The sequence below is a fragment of the Balaenoptera physalus genome (genome assembly GCF_965194825.1).
Source record: "Balaenoptera physalus genome assembly, chromosome: 4".
NCBI classification, from domain to species: domain Eukaryota; kingdom Metazoa; phylum Chordata; class Mammalia; order Artiodactyla; family Balaenopteridae; genus Balaenoptera; species Balaenoptera physalus.
This window is the reverse complement of record NC_138891.1, coordinates 121,040,287-121,056,666: the sequence shown is the minus strand read 5'-3', so window position 1 is coordinate 121,056,666 and position 16,380 is coordinate 121,040,287. Positions and strand designations below refer to the sequence as shown.

At 34.0% G+C, this 16,380-nt stretch overlaps 1 long non-coding RNA gene and 1 pseudogene across 2 annotated transcripts in view; one reads left to right on the top strand and one right to left on the bottom strand.

The window, feature by feature from the left end:
• Positions 1-16,380, bottom strand: part of LOC309660156 — a 259,442-nt gene that overhangs the window by 33,407 nt on the left and 209,655 nt on the right. The gene's annotated exons all lie outside the window — the stretch shown is intronic.
• On the top strand, positions 7,514-16,122 carry LOC309660437 (translationally-controlled tumor protein pseudogene; annotated as a pseudogene). The gene has a single exon. The product of its transcript is annotated as a translationally-controlled tumor protein pseudogene (transcript).

Below are 16,380 nucleotides of genomic sequence, written 5' to 3'. Positions count from 1 at the left end.
TATTATATGATATATTCATAAATATAAGCATATACATATATATGCTTGTATATATACTTAACATATATATAAGTATTTGGATATCTCTCTATGTATTATATACACACACACAATTATTTCATATTGCAGTAGGTTCTAATAATTGGATGCATCCTTTTATGGAATTAGTGCCAGTACAGAAGGAGAAATGCTTGCATTATTTTTCCTTGTCATATAAGAGAAGGAAGTTTAGGACAGGAAAAGTCACAAATGACCTCAATGCTGACACAACATGTATATGAAAACAATTGGATTATAAAATTAACTGGTAATACTATAATAATAATTAAAATTTACACTCATTAGTGAAGATTAGCACTAAAAATTGTATCTCATTTTCAAGCAATTGTCTATATTTGTGTAATCATATAATCCAGAGTTTGAAATTTGGACTATTGAAACATCTATATTTCATAGGAATGATAAAGCAATTTCACTTTTATAAATTAAAGTGCATCACACTTGAAATAGGCCTTAAAATCTTTCCATAAAGCTCATGAATGAAGCTTCATTGGGCAAAAATAATGATCTCTGTTTCATGAGAAAATTTTAGTGACTTTACTATAACACACAGCTTTCTCCTGTCATTTGAAAGAATTTTAAGCATTTTAGTTGTGAAAATATGTAGTCAACTTATACTTGTTACACATAGTAAGAAATAGTAGTCTTCTGTTAAATTTAAGAGCATTATTCCAAAAACTTGGAAACTGATTTGTCACCTACAACTTGCAATGAAAAACTGTCTATATTGAACTTTTTTTTTGAGCATCCTAGCAAACCCAAAATATAACAGTGAATTAATGTGTAAAATACATTTTTACACTGCCTGGCACAGAGATAATTTTTCTAGAATATACCTGGAATTGTGAGAAGATATGGCTTTTCAGTGTTACAGTTTTGTAACGTGACAGGTATGTCACAGGACTCAGAAGAAAATTAGAAAAACAGCTTCTATTTTAAGAGAGAAAATTACATTAAAATTGTGATTTTCTTCTTGTAGTAAAGCCATTGGGTATTGCATATATATTTCACTAATTAGTTTTAAACTGTGTATTCAAATGAATAGCTCCATTACTCCTATATGTTAACAGATGTCTCTTGAAATAATTACTATTTAGGTTTTTAAAGTATTCATTAAATGTCTGCCAAATTACTTAAAAATCATAATAGACATTTAATGGGTGCTTTAAAACAGAAATAGAAATTACATTTGATTATAAGTAACTATAGGTTTATAAAGCTATCATTATATGTCTATTAAGACCATTTAACTTAAGTGTTACATAATTAGAGAAGAGCCAGGATTTTAATTGCACGTTTGCAAACTGTTAGCTTGCTTTGCTAAATATTCATTTTATCCACTGCAGAACAGTATGAGTGAGGTATGAAGATTTCATCATTTCTTTACTTAAATAATTTTCACTGCACTTTGTGGGATTAAATGATCTAACAATTGCATATCACATACAATAATGACCATATGCAAAAAATAAAAAGATATTCATATTGAAATATACCTTCCAAAGTAGGGTACATTTCACTTATGCCCCCCACAAAAAAGCTCTTGATGGGCCAAAGGGTATTTCTTTTCCCTCCTTTCAGGTAACTGATTAAGATTGGTCCTGCAACCAAATAGTTGAGATAGAAAAAAATTGGTATCAAACTATGATTCAGTGCGTACTGTCTTAGTTCTAGAAAGTAGGTCTCAAGTTGCCAATAAAAAAAGCATAATTTCCCATTAATTACCTCACTAAGCAGTTGCTTGTTATCACAGAAGTTAAGTGGGAATTAAAAGAAAGACTAAATTACACTTTTATGCCTTGAAGTTCCAACTCATCTCAAAGTCAAGATTGGGATACAAAAGGCAAAGAAAGTAAGATTGTAATTTGGTTGCAGGTTCAATTCAGTAGATAAATAATGTGCCTCTGACTGCAGGTTTTTAGAGGCACTACAACTCCTTTCACAAAGGTATCCACTTTTAGTTCTTCAGTATATCTCTATTAGACACCTGAGGTTGCCTCTTGTAAACCTGAAGAAGAAAACATTCTGCTGAGAGGCAATTTATTTATATAGCATTTCTTCTCGAAACATTTGCATTTAAACAAGATTTTGATGTCTTTGGAACCCATCTGCCTACACTTACACTATTTTTTATCCCTGAATAAACATCACCTGTGAGGTATCCTAAATACTGTTGCTATTCCACTTCCTTAATTTTGTACAGATCCATTTAAACTCACGGTATAGCTTGACTCTTTTAACTTGGGACCTGGAGGTAGGATTTTTAGTGTCTCCATGTATTCTTAGTTAATAAAGGTAACCCAACTGAGAGAGTAGGGCTCATAACCCACTTGCTATCTTCAGATCCATTTTTAGGAAAACTAAAGGATATTACAGACATAAATTTTCATGGCAGGCCACTGGCTTTTCACCATCCCATCAGAATGCCCTAAATTTAAGTTATTCCAGATATTAAGAAGTCCCCTACTTATTCCAGATATTACGAAGTCTCCATGTATTCTTAGTTATTAAAGGTAGCCTAACTGAGAGAGTAGGGCTCATAACCTACTTGCTATCTTCGGATCCATTTTTAGGAAAACTAATAAAAGTGAAGAGAGCTTAGACCAAAGGATATTAACAGACATAAATTTTCATGGCAGTCCACTGGCTTTTCACCATCCCATCAGAATGCCCTAAATTTAAGTTATTCCAGATACTAAGAAGTCCCCTACTTTTTCTGGTCTTTCTTTTTGGCTATCTTCTAATTTAAATCATTAAAAATGAAGTAAGTCCTTCAGGGTCAACTTACCACTGATCTTTGGCTTCAGTTGTTGGCTGGGACTAGTCAGAGGTGAATTCTATTTACCTTCATGTGTGTCAAACTTGGTGAAAGTCAAACATTCAATATTCAAAAAGAGTTATTTTCTTGGGAAAATAATTTTAATTTGTTGCTAATATTTTTTAATGGAAACTGTATAATAAACTCTAGATTCCTTTGATTTGTTCAATACAGGAAAATTAAGCAACAGTCAACTCTACATAAGAATTTGAGTGGATTTAGCTAGTTTCCATTATATTAGAGAGAGTGTCAAAGTCACACCATTTCCTATTATCACTTCAATGGCAATGAGGCTGCAAGTTGCCATTTGTAATTACACTTGCACTATTGTTTGATTTACACAGATCATTTCATTTATTTACACTGCTATTTCTCGCCTGTAGGTGTCCTCCCTTTGATACCTGCCTTAAAGTGATGATCTCTAGGTTCTATGCTGAGTATAGACACATTTACCATGAAACAGAAGTTTCCTTTAACTTCTACCAATTCCCAGGAAGGGGTAATGTGTTCACATCATCCTATGTTTCTGTAAAATTTACAAAAGTAAGATATTTTCACATTCCCTTTTTTTTTTCTTTGATGAAGTCCCTGAAAATTATGTAATCTTTAGTCCTCACAAAACCTGGATCTCCCACTGGCTATGTGAAAATGAAATTCTAATCACAGTCACCCACAGAATGGAGTAAAAATTTCTAATTACAACTTTTTTTGTAATCTCCCAGGAGACAGCCTTTGATAAATCTGACAAATTAACAACATGATGTTTTCATGGAAGAATTTGAAGAAAAATAAAATGGAGGTATCCTTTGCTTACAGGACATGTTATTTCTTGCTGCAGACATTAAAAATGTTGGCCCTGACTTCTTTGTCAATAACAGGTCAGAAATAGGGTTTCATGGAAATTGATCGGTAAGTTTGGGTATGAAACAGTTCTAATGATACATTCTGTAAACAGATACATTCTGTTTCCCTCGTATCTGCCTCTCATTAAAATTAGTTTTTGTAGGTACAGTTTGGTAGGTGAGTGTATTTAAAGCAGATAGATGTTTCCATTTTTTTAAGCTACAGGAGGGAAAGAGTGAAAGGAGATATCTATATAAAGCCAAATAGAATCTTTCAGCCCAGTCAGTTTCAGAAATGATTTTCTAGCATGTACTGATATTCACTCCTACAATGATTCAAAGATATTCATTCCCTTTGAAGCAGCACACTGATATTCTGTGGTGTTGAAAACAAGCTAAAAAAGAAAGAACTGAGGATGAGATTAAATAACTTAGAAACTTGCTTTTTATCAAGTATTTAAAAATTTTTCACTATACATAGAGGGAAGTACAAAAATAACATAAACAATGTACAGCTCATTAATTTATCATGATGTTCACACATCCATGGAACAACCATATTGTTCAAAAATTGCAGTTTACCAGCTCCTGAAGTTCCCTTCCTGCCCCCTTCTAATTTCCTTTTGCGCATGGTAGTCACTCGACTGAATAGCATGGAATTGTTTTGCCTGTTTGAACTTCATTGAAGTTAAATATAGCACTGTGTATTTTGGGCGTACTACTACAACAAACATTATTGCACATATGCACTTTCTTGTACATGTAATTTTGGTGCACATATGAGCATTCTTGTACAGAAAATATATATTTTAGCTATTCCAGTGACGATGTCGTGGTATTAAACTGAATTTCTATAATTACTAATAAAATTGAGCCCATTGCCATTTTTATTCGCCATTTGGAATATCATATTTTGTATGTGACTGTTAAAGTCTTTTTTATAGCCCATTTTCATTTGCAACTGCCTGTTTTTTGAAAATATTTTTTGAAATAATTTTAAATTTACAAAATAAATACAGAACAAGGAGTTGCCTTATACCTTTCCCTCAACGTTCCCCAATATTAACATCTTATAAAATCATGGTACATTTATCAAAACTAAGAAATTAATATTGATACAATTATTAACTAAACTTCAGATGTTATTCAAAAGTCAACAGTTTTTCTGCTAATGAATACTGGATACTTGACCAATGATCCATGAAGTGTGAAGTGTGCAGTTTACAATGTAATTGGTGGAAACATGCTATTTCCTGTTCTGTAAGAGCCCTGGGTACTATTCTCTGCCATCCTTTCAGGTGTTTCCCCTCCTTCAGCCATCCCAGCCTTGAGTAGTTTTCTCAGATACAAGTTATGATCTGTATTCTCCTGAATACTGTAGGTGACTCCCTACAGAGCTCCAGTTTTCTCTCTCTCTGTACCCCTCACCCTTCATTCTCTTTCATTCTGTCTCTCTCTCTCTCTCTCTCTCTCCTATTTAATCTCAATCTCTCCTTGTTAAATTCACCTCTCCAGTACCCAGCTTTGTGAACTCCAGCCACTATGGTCTCCCTTGTGACTCAGCTCTGGGTCTCAAACTCAGGATATCTTCTAAGTTCTATTTTTGCCTTCCCTCCCAACCCCGCTGCTTCTTCACAATGCCCTGGAAACACTATCAAGCCAGTAACACAGTGATTACAGGGTTCCACTGATTTGTTTCCTGTCTCACAAAATCACTGTGCTAAGTTGACTGATACCCAATGTCTGAAAAACTGATTTATCATATCTCTTGTAATTGATTTCAGGGAAGGAGTGTAAATCCATTTCCTGTTACACCATCTTGGCTAGAAGCAGAATGCCATTCTCTCTTAATTGAGATCTACTTTATTAGTGGAATATTGAACTGTGTAAACATTTTACAATGTCAAACTTTATTTCTTCCATGAAAATATCAATTGAAGGGTCTAGGAGTTCTTATTCTGAGTAAATTAAAGCTTGATGAAGGTCCATAAATAGAATACTGATTGTCACCTAGTTACATATGTTAAGTACAGGTTACTATCAGTATGATGCAGCAATTTTAAATCACACTAATTGTTCTGAAAAGGGTTCCTGAAAATTGTGATGCTTTGGCTAAATTTTGAAGGGTATTTAGAAGTGAACTAGGCAAAGAAAAGAAAGCAGTAAATTAAGTTGAGAGAATAGCATATAGGATTCATATACTACATTTGATGAGAGGTTATTGCAAATGGTTTAATAGAGTTGCAATGACAAATATCCAGAAAATGCCAACAGAAAAAGCTACAGATATGTAAATAAGCTAATGAAAAACATCAGTAGAGAAGATAAAATCATTGTAGGCTAGAGAAGATGTATGCATTGAAATTCCCATTCAACTTTGCTTCACCCTTCATATTGAATTTATCTGATTAAATTATGTCTGACAAGTACTCCAATTATCACTCAAATACCTTTCTATATAAGCTAACATACTTATCCTGAGAAAAGTTGAAAAGTTTGAAAAGTTACTTGGCCCTAGTTATATATAGAGAAAGTTTTATACTATACCCTTAATGGAGAACATATGAAAGCCTATATTTTTGCTAAATATTGGGGGAAGGAAGGTTAGCATAAGTAGACCTTTTAGTGTCAAGGTATCTAGGTATGCACTTCATTGCAGTCTCTAGGAATTACCTGCCCAAGTCTTTAAAAGCAAAATGAGCAAGAAATTGTAATATATTAGTGGTTTTATTACAAGCTAAAATTTAAAGAAATAAAATCATTGAATTTCCCCTTAGGTGTTTTGTGCTGTCTTCCAATAATTTAACTGCTTTATTTTAAGTTGTTTAAAGTTTATTTTTTGAACTCTATGAGCTGATTTTGCACTTCTCTACAAATGGGCATTGATTGAACTGTTTAGGAATCATTTTTAAGTGGTAAGTCTAGTGTTATTTATCATGATCTTAATTTTTATAACTTTCTTAAAAATAGTCTAGGCTATGAACATGACTTCTGACAGCTATATTTGAATTGACAGAAAGAAGACCAGAAATTTACTTCTATAATGAACTGTGCAATATTTCCTTTTAACGTGTCAACTCCTCTCTTTAATACTTCAATTTATCTATCAAAACCAGTTCATAAGAAGAAAAATAATTTTTACATAAAAGTGCAGTGGGGTTTAAAAATTCACTTGTTGAATGTCTCTGCATTTTAAAGGAGGCTGACAAAACATAGATTTGTAAAATAAACCTAAATCTCACTGCTAGTAATAATTGCTGATAAAGCAGTTGTTTGTGTGTGTGTGTGTGTGTGTGTGTGTGTGTGTGTGTGTGTGGTGCTGTTGTTTTGCTATTCTTTACCACACCTCAGCCACATTTCAAAATAGTATGGCCAATTAAAAGTAGTAAAAGAAAGAGCATGAAAACTATGTGAAAAATTGAGATAGAATTGTGTTTCTGAATCATGGACTCAGTTGTTCTCAAGATTTCTAACAAATAACATTGTGACTTGGTCATTAAATCACTCAGGAATAATCTTATAGGAGGAATAACAACCATGCCATCCTTAGCATACATTTCTTGTTACACACCTTTTGTGATTCTATGTATTCTGTCATCCTTCTCAGTGTCCAATTTTCCTGACAAATTGGTGTCTGGGACTTTTAAATTAAAAACACAAATCTATTTATAGATTGCTGAAAAAGGAATCCCTATTGCAAACACATTCTGATATGTTAGTCACATTTGCTGGGGTAACAAATAACTCCCCAAATCTCAGTGTCTAACAATAAATATTTATTTCTTGATTATATTACATTAGAGTTGTTGGCCAATTGTTTCTGTACTTCAGGCCACAGTCAACTGTATGGTATTCCATGTAGCCCTCATCCTGTGGCAAAAGTTTTAAGAGCAGTTCATACGAGCTAACACAAGGAATAATTGTCAAATCAGACTCATAAAAAATTGGGAGATCTAACAAAGTATCAAGATTTACTAATAATCTTGTTTATAGGCAATCAGGTGTCTCAGATGAAGAAGAGAGGGTTCCAGGCCTTTCTTCCCAAGCCTTTCTTCCTGCATTGACCATGCACTTCCTGGGCCAGAATAAGGTGGGGAATCTCTGAGTAAGTTTCATGCTTCACATCACACAAGAGTCAGGTATGTTTAAGTCATGAGCTAGCTCTCTCATATGCCACAATAGTTGTATAGCTTGTATAGCTTACAAGTAATTCTCTAAAGAAGCATATCTCATAAATCCTTAGATCCATTTTGCTGTATATATGATCCAACAATTGCTGAAAAAAGAGATATTGAAATCTGCAGTTCTAATTATGAATTTGTCTATTTTCCTTGCAGGTACTGTCACGTTTTTCTTTGTGCATTTTGAAGCTTTATTATTAGCTGCACTCATATATAGGACTGTTATATTTATGTCAATTATCTTTCAAATAGATTAAAAATAAGACAAATTACATTGCTTATACCGTGTATTTACCATTTCTGATGCTCTTCATTCATTTGTGTAACCCCAAATCTCCATTTGGCATCATGCCCTTTCTACTTAGAGATTTTTAAGTCTTTCTAATGTATATCTTCTGAAAATAATTTCTTAGTTTTTGTTGCTCTAAATAAAGTATTTTTTTCTACCTTCACTTTTGAACAATAATTCACTGGATAAAAATTCTAGGTTGACAGTTAAAACAAAATTTTTCCTCCACTATCCTGGTTTGCACTGTTTCTGATAAGAATCTGCTTTAACACATCTTTAAAAGTATTGTGCCTTTTTTTTCTCTTAAAGCTTTAAGATTTTCTCATTATCACTACTTTTCATGGTGTGGTTTTCTTTAGATTTATTTTACTTGGTGTTCATTGAGATTCTTTGACAAGCAAGTTTATATTTTTCATTAAATTTAATAATTTTCAATCATTATATCTTCCAGTACCTTTCTCCTCTCCTTCTTTGTGTCCAATTACTTATATGCTAAACCATTTGCTATCAGTTAATCCAGCTCTTATTTTCTTCAGGTTTTGTCCTCTCTGCACTTCATTTTGGAAGTTTCTGTTGTTATGTCTTCCAGTTTGCTGATCTTATGAATGTCCTAATATGTTAATATCGTTATCAAGTGTTGTGTTTATCTCTTCAACATTCACATTTTTCCTTCTTATGAATCATATGAAGCATTCATAATAGCTCTTTTAGCTTCTGTTGTCCACTAGTTCCATTACCTTTGTCACTTCTCAGTTTATTCTATAGATTGATTTTTCACCTGGTTTGGAGTTATATTTTCCTGCTTTTTTGCTTGCCTTATAATTTCTTTTTGGGTGGGCATTGTGTATTTATGTTCTTCGTTTTTATATTTTTGTTATCCTTTCATGCTGATTTGTTGTAACATACATTAAGTTACTTGTAGTCAACTGTATCCTTCTAAAGCTTGCTTTAAGTGTTTTTAGAGCAGGTCTAGAGCACCCAAGAGTCCAGAACTAATCTAGCCCCATTTGTAAGGTAATGCCATTCTGAGGATTCTGTCCAATTTTTTGTTAATCCTGAAATCTTCCTATTCTGATCAGTGGGAACACAAATAATTCCCAGACTCCTGAAGCTCCAGTTTTGTTTTTGTTTTTTCTTTTTGTCTGCCTTTACCTGGAAGATTTTTCCAGAAACTCAGGTTGTTTTCTCTCATGGACATGTGGATCTGTATCAACTAACAGTTTAAGAAAGAACCATTCTGCAGGTCTCCACAGCCATCTCCCTGTGAAAGTCTCTCCTTTTGTGTATGACATCCCAAAACATGAGCCTTCTTCAGCTTTTCAAACTCAAGTTTCTGTCTCTTATTTCAGTAAGCTGACTGGGCTCTGTTTAGTTTTTCCCAACTTGTACTCTTACCTGGAAATTGTCTCTAGACAGTAAAATGTTTTCTCCATTGTTTCACAGACACTTGACAATTCTTCCAGGTATAGAGCTGGTGCAATCATAAGACTTACCTCATTTGTATCCATTCTCTTAGTAACCACAGTGCTGCACTATTATCTCATTTATGAAAAAAAAGAATGTTTCATATATTTGGTTCCATTATCTGTTTGCTAGATTTGCCAGGAAAATCTAGTCTCTGTTAATTTACCTTGATGTTCAGCAGTTAGCCATCTTATTTTAAATAATTTATGGAGGAAAAAAGATAGAGATGAACCAGCTTAAACACTTTTGGGGATAGAAATTAAAACAAGTTTCTCATATCGTAGACAGCACCTAACCAAGTGATCAATGTTAACACCATCAGTAAGAAAATGTATTACTATTATTGTGTACTTCTTGTACTTCTTGATATAAAACACCAGGAAAGTCATGGCATTCCTTTTGTGGTATTCTTGTTAAAAATGCATAACTTATTTAATTATGAACAAACACCAGACACTGAGAAATAGTCTATAAAATACCTTGTCAATAGTCTTCAACTCTTCAATACCATAAAAAAAAGAGTGAGAAACTGTTTTAGATCAAAGGAGACTAAGAAGAAATGATTGAATGGGATGTGTGAGACTGGGTTGAATATTGCTCTACAAAAAGCTCATTGTTGGGGCAAATGTTAATCTTTGAATAAGGTTGGTAGAGTTAAGAATATTTTCATGTCAATGTTAATGTCCCAGTTTTTTTTACTGTTCTGTGATTATGAACGTTGTTAACATTTGAGAAGCATTATGAAGTGCATTTGGGAATTCTTTGTGCTGTTTCTACTTTGTATACAGTCTTTTGTGTACATATTAAATTATTTCAATATGGAAATTCAAATATGAAAAAAGAACTAAAAAGAGAACTATTCCAATATAAATTGAAGCTAGAAAAGGAGAAAATATCCAGGGACATTGAATTATTCTTGTGGCATATTCCTGAAAGCACCTGTTCTGGCACTGACAATGTTACTAATGCCTTGGGGCACTTCTACCTTCTGTTCATTATTCATTATGCCAGTCTTTCTATTCCATTATCAGTGCCTTATATGCTTTCATACTTCCTATCTTTTGTGTTAAGTTACAATCTAGGATTTTAAAGCCATGCTTGCAAGGCTGACAACTATGACAGTTCTGTCTGACTTAGGAAAATAGTTTACTCTAAATGCCAAAGAAGCATCTTTTGTATATTCTTGTATTTTATCCTTCCTCAATTATAACTAATTTTGTTAGTTAAAATAAAGTGAGTTAAAAATAATTTTCAAGAATACATGTGGTAATTCACTTTGTGTCATTAATGTAACATTTCCAATGTGTATATTTATTATAAAGAAATGTACTTGCCATGTACAAAATGCCACTTAGAAAGTAATGCCAATACCTCTTTATTATGATACAGTTTTAAAGGTGTTGGTTACTGCATTAGCTTTAAGTTCAACTCTCAGTTACAGAAAGACTTACAAATGTTATAAATATTGTTTCTCCTTTTCACAAACTTGGTAGTATTGGGCTCCGATTGCAGTTTCACAAGTATCATTGACCCAATCCATGTTGTTACTCAGCCATCTTCAATCTCTAGCTTTCACCCTGTGGTCCACAGTGACTGCTCTAATGCTAGTCACCATGATAGCATCCCAGCTTTCAGGGAAATAGACATGAAAAAAGAAGGTTACTCCTTCATAGAAATTTGTTGCACAATATTTGTTTGTGTTGCATTGGCCAAAAATTAATTACAGGGTCACAGACATAAGTGAGGGAGCCTGGGAAGTATAGTATATTCAGGGAAGCCAGGTATATGGGGATCCTATTATTCTATAAAAGCAGGATACATATTGGGCAACAGTTAGTTGTTTTTGTAAAAATTACTTAATGGATAGATGGAAAAGAAAAAGTATCTGTAACCATCCAAATAAGAACCTTTATTTCATACACAATTTCAAATAACTTTTAACTTAAAATGTTACATAATGGCCCTTCTTGTTATACAAAACAGCAAAAATATTGTCACTTACTGATAATGTCTTAATCATCACTGTTCTCCAAATTTAAAACTCTGCTTAACAAGTTACTGATCATCTTGGAGGAGGAAGAGGGTCGTGATAGGGGAGGGGTACATAAATGTGCTTCTGGAGCACTGAGAATGTTATGTCTTGACCTCAGTGGTGGTTAAATGAGTGAACACTTTATAAATATTAGTTATGTTTTCTGTAACTTTTTAAAATGCATGTTTATTTCTCAATGCAAAATTAAATATACATATATGTGAAAAAATAAAAAATAACTCAATTAAGATGTTTATTAACTTAAATTTGGAATCAGTAAGTCCATTTAAAAGAATTATTGTGTCTCATTATTCTAGAAATTAACACAATCCCAGGGCAGAAAAACAGTTATTACAAACATTTGACTAAACCATTGAATATGCCCAAATTGTATTGTGCTGAACACATTTATTAGGGACTCTTATTTGCAGAACACTGTGGCACTGTGTAGGATAAGATAAACACTGTAGTTTATCTTATCCTATCATCTCTTGGACAACTTCCAGTATATGCCATAGAAATATGGCATTATAGACTTTAATTGCATGCATTTTATGGCTGCTGCCAACATAAGGGTAAAAAGATTAATCACTCCTGCACTTAGTAAACATCCTAGGACCTTTTAAAGATTTCAGTCTTATTCATTTTCCAAAAGGTTCATTTGAATGCACAGAAGTACATTTTGATTGACTACCTTTCCCACTATTTCAATGGTCAAACTAAAAGCCAGGACACTTATCAACAAGAAGAAAAACCCATTTGAAATACAGTACACCTGGGAGTAAAAATGTTGAATAAAACTAGCAATTTCAGTTCAAAGACTTTTGCACTGTTTTAAATAAAATGGCAAAGAAATACCCTATATTAAGTAAGGTATCTATTTTTTTCCAAAATGGCACATTTATGTATGTTTAGAAACAAAAGTTGGGAGGACATTACAGGATACTATGTGCTTTTAAGATGCCCTAAAACAAAAGTACAATTCAACTTTCTATCAAACTTTGCATTGAGCAGTAAGCAGAACCTTCTGTAGATTAAAAAAAAAAATATTATTCTGTGCTCAATTCTCTGCTGGTGTCTATGACCCCTGGTTAACTTTTATGCTTTCAATTTGGCTTTGTTCTGGAACATTTTTTCCTGTGTTACCTAAAGTACTTTCAGTTTCTCTGGAGGGAAAATTGTATTACCCAAAGCAATTGCTGTTATGACACTGCTTCTAGAATCTTAGAGCTTGACAACTAGTCTTAGACTTCTGCCTTGTAAAACGGATTCTAAGATTTCATTTTTGCTATGTCTAACCATGCCAAACCATACTTATTGTTAGCTTGCTGAATGGAAAAGCTTGGAATACTTTAAAACACTGACTGACCTATGAATGGGAAATGCTATCCCATGAGTAGAGGAAACAGTCAAATTCGAGGGGTGCAGCAATTGACAAGATCAGAGCACTAAATCGTACCGCTGAGATCACACTGTCACATGCGCCCTAAGGTAAAACCTCAACATTTTTAGCATTATTGTTCCAGGTAACACCTTACCTAAGGAAAAAGGACACCAAAAAGATTCAAGTAGCATCTTAGGTTATCCAGCTTCTATTCCCACAGAGATAAGGCTTGACCCATAGTTCTAAGATCAAAATCCCTTGTTAGAAAACCATACATGAAATAATTACCTTGGAGGAGAATGGTAAATTTTAAATGATGGGGAAAAGAAAAGACATTAATAACATGATTTGAAAATTCTTTGACATATCAGTAAATTATTACTTGGAAATGATTAAGTAAATGATTTTGTAACTAATTAGGGGATTAGCCCACATTAAGAATAGACTCTCCTCTAGCTCTGTTTTCTCACACTCAATTGTTGTCTTGAAAGTGCAGATGGACATTGGAAATCTCGGAGACCCCATACCCTAATATCATGAACAAGCAAAATCTCTCTATACTGTGAAGTAACCTTGCTTTTCATAGATACAAAGTCTTTATTATGATTGTCAATATCCTTTTACAATCTCCATGGCTAGCTTGTTCAATTTGTATTGCTAGAAGTTAGTATACACAGTATCTGTCTCAACTACATTTCACTGAAGAAACAATTAATGAATGTCCCCCAAACTGCTCATATATGATGATGCACCTTCTTTACAAGTACTCACAACAACGTCTAACTTATTCATGGCAGAAAGGGTCAAATAACACTTTCAATAATTGGAGCAACCACTTTTAACTATATCCACAGATCAATTAGTAAGAAGTGCAGCACTTGATTTATTTTTTTAATTTTACTTAATTCCTGAAACATCTGCTCTCTCAGAGTCATAGATCCAAGCTGATGCCCTAATTCCCATATAGCTTCCATTGCAGAAGTTAAAAAAATGTATCTGTCATCCTGAAAAGAAATCTTTCTGGGTAATAGTCTCAATCTCACCATTTTCTTCTGGAAGCACATTTTTTCAGCAGTAGCTCCTCCACCACCTATCACAAGTATTCAGTCTCGGACATGGTGATCACCGTCTTAATAACTTAATTATATTTTCAGTCTTGCCCAAATATGTATCCTCTAAATACAGATTTCTTGGTATCTTTGGGTCAAAAATGGCAATTCAAAATCTATTAGTTAATTTGCAATTCATAGTAACCCTAGATGTGCCTCCAGCTAACACAACTCTGCCTCACTCAAAACTGGACCAATGTAAGGACATCCGAACAGCACGGAAAGCTAGAATTGAATAGGAGAATAAACACAAGTGCTCACTTTGAGTGATTGCACGGAGTGCAGATTGTTTTGGGAGCATGCTAAGATCATTCTAAGTTGCATGCAAGTGGAAGATGATTTGGAATTTAGTATGAGCCAGAAATCCCATTTTGTAGGAAACAAATAAATAAATGTCACACATTTGTACAAACAGATAACCAGTGCACTTGGGGAATTCTGCCTCTTGGAAAAGACAAACTATTCATTGTGTGTTATCAGAATTATAAAAAAAAAAAATCACAAATATTCAAAATGACATTTTCTTCAACTATAGGAAACAAAACCAGAAAACAGCTAGACTACTATTAGATAAAAATGTTTTAATTGAGTTGATTTTCTAAATAAGTATCACTGCATTTTTCTATCCTTATTGTAAACAAAACAACTTCAATTTTATGCTAATTCATATACAAATGTACTCTAAATTTATGTACTTATAAAGAATTTCTTTAAATGTATAGTGACAGCTATTTTTCCAGATTGATTGTTATCATGAGTTTGCCTTTTCAAGTGGTATATAATCCTTGACCTGTTAAAGAAACTGCATGTTGCGTTTCCGTCCTTTCCCTCGCCCCCGCCCCTGCCCCAGGCCCAGCGCCACTCTGACTGCACCGGGCTTGCTCTGAGCTCCCGGCAGCTCCATCTACCCGGACCTCATCAGCCATGCTGAGGTGCTCTCCGACATCTACAAGGCAGGTCGCTAAAGGGCTGTGTCTGGAGGTGGAGGGGAAGATGGTCAGTAGGACAGAGGGTAACATTGATGACTCGCTCACTGGTGGAAATGCCTCTGCTAAAGGCCCTGAGGAGGAAGGTACAGAAAGCACAGAAATCACTGGTGTCGATATTGTCATGAGCCATCACTTGCAGGAAACCAGCTACACAAAAGAAGCTTACAAGTACATCAAAGATTACATGAAGTCAATCCAAGGGAAACTTGAAGAACAGAGACCAGAAAGAGTAAAACGTTTTATGACAGGGGCTGCAGAACAAATCGAGCACATACTTGCTAATTTCAACAACTGCCAGCTCCTTATTGGTGAAAACATGAATCCAGATAGCATGTCTGTTCTGCTAGACTACCGTGAGGATGGTGTGAGCCCATATATGATTTTCTTTAAGGGTGGTTTAGAAATGGAAAAATGTTAACAAATTTGGCTGTTCCTTTGGATCTATAGCACCTGTCGTCATAACTGACTGGCTGCAGCTTTCTATCCGCACAACACCAGGACTTAGACAAATGGGACTGATGTCATTTTGAGCTCTTCATTTATTTTAACAGTTGATTTATTTGGAGGGGAAGTGTTGTTTGTGAGAAAAAAGGTATGTCACGTAGGTTATCTAAAAATAAAATGCATTTAAACTCATTTGAGAGAAAGCCTCTTAGTTTAATATGTAATATCTAAATCCATCCTGTGTAGCCTTCCTGGAGAAGCTAGAGCCTGGTTGTAGACAACTACTAGAAAGCATAAGACCATCTTCAGATAATTTCTACAGTGAAAACCACTTCTGGCACTTGGAATATAAACAAGAATCAAAAGTAATTGAGTTGAAGTAAAGGGAAAGACCATGCTCATAGCAGTGCCAGCATTTGAAGTGGATTTCTTACACATTTCATCACCTACAAATGGAAGTAGTTAACTCTGGAAGAGATTACCAAAAGAATACAAAAAGACTAACACAGTTGGAAGCAAAAAAAAAAAAAAAAAGAAACTGTATGTTGCTCTCCCACAAATAACCACCACGTGTAGATACATATTTTTTTGTTTTCACTTCTAACATTCTACAGAGCAGAGCAGCAACAAGTAAGATTGTATACTATAAACTTGTACACAGTCCTATAGTGTCAAAAAGTAGTCTATGAGGTTTTTAGAAAGCACCAGTAAAATAGCCAGAGAGACAATGTTGGGGTCTTTGATTTCCCTAACAGATTGAAGAGACAC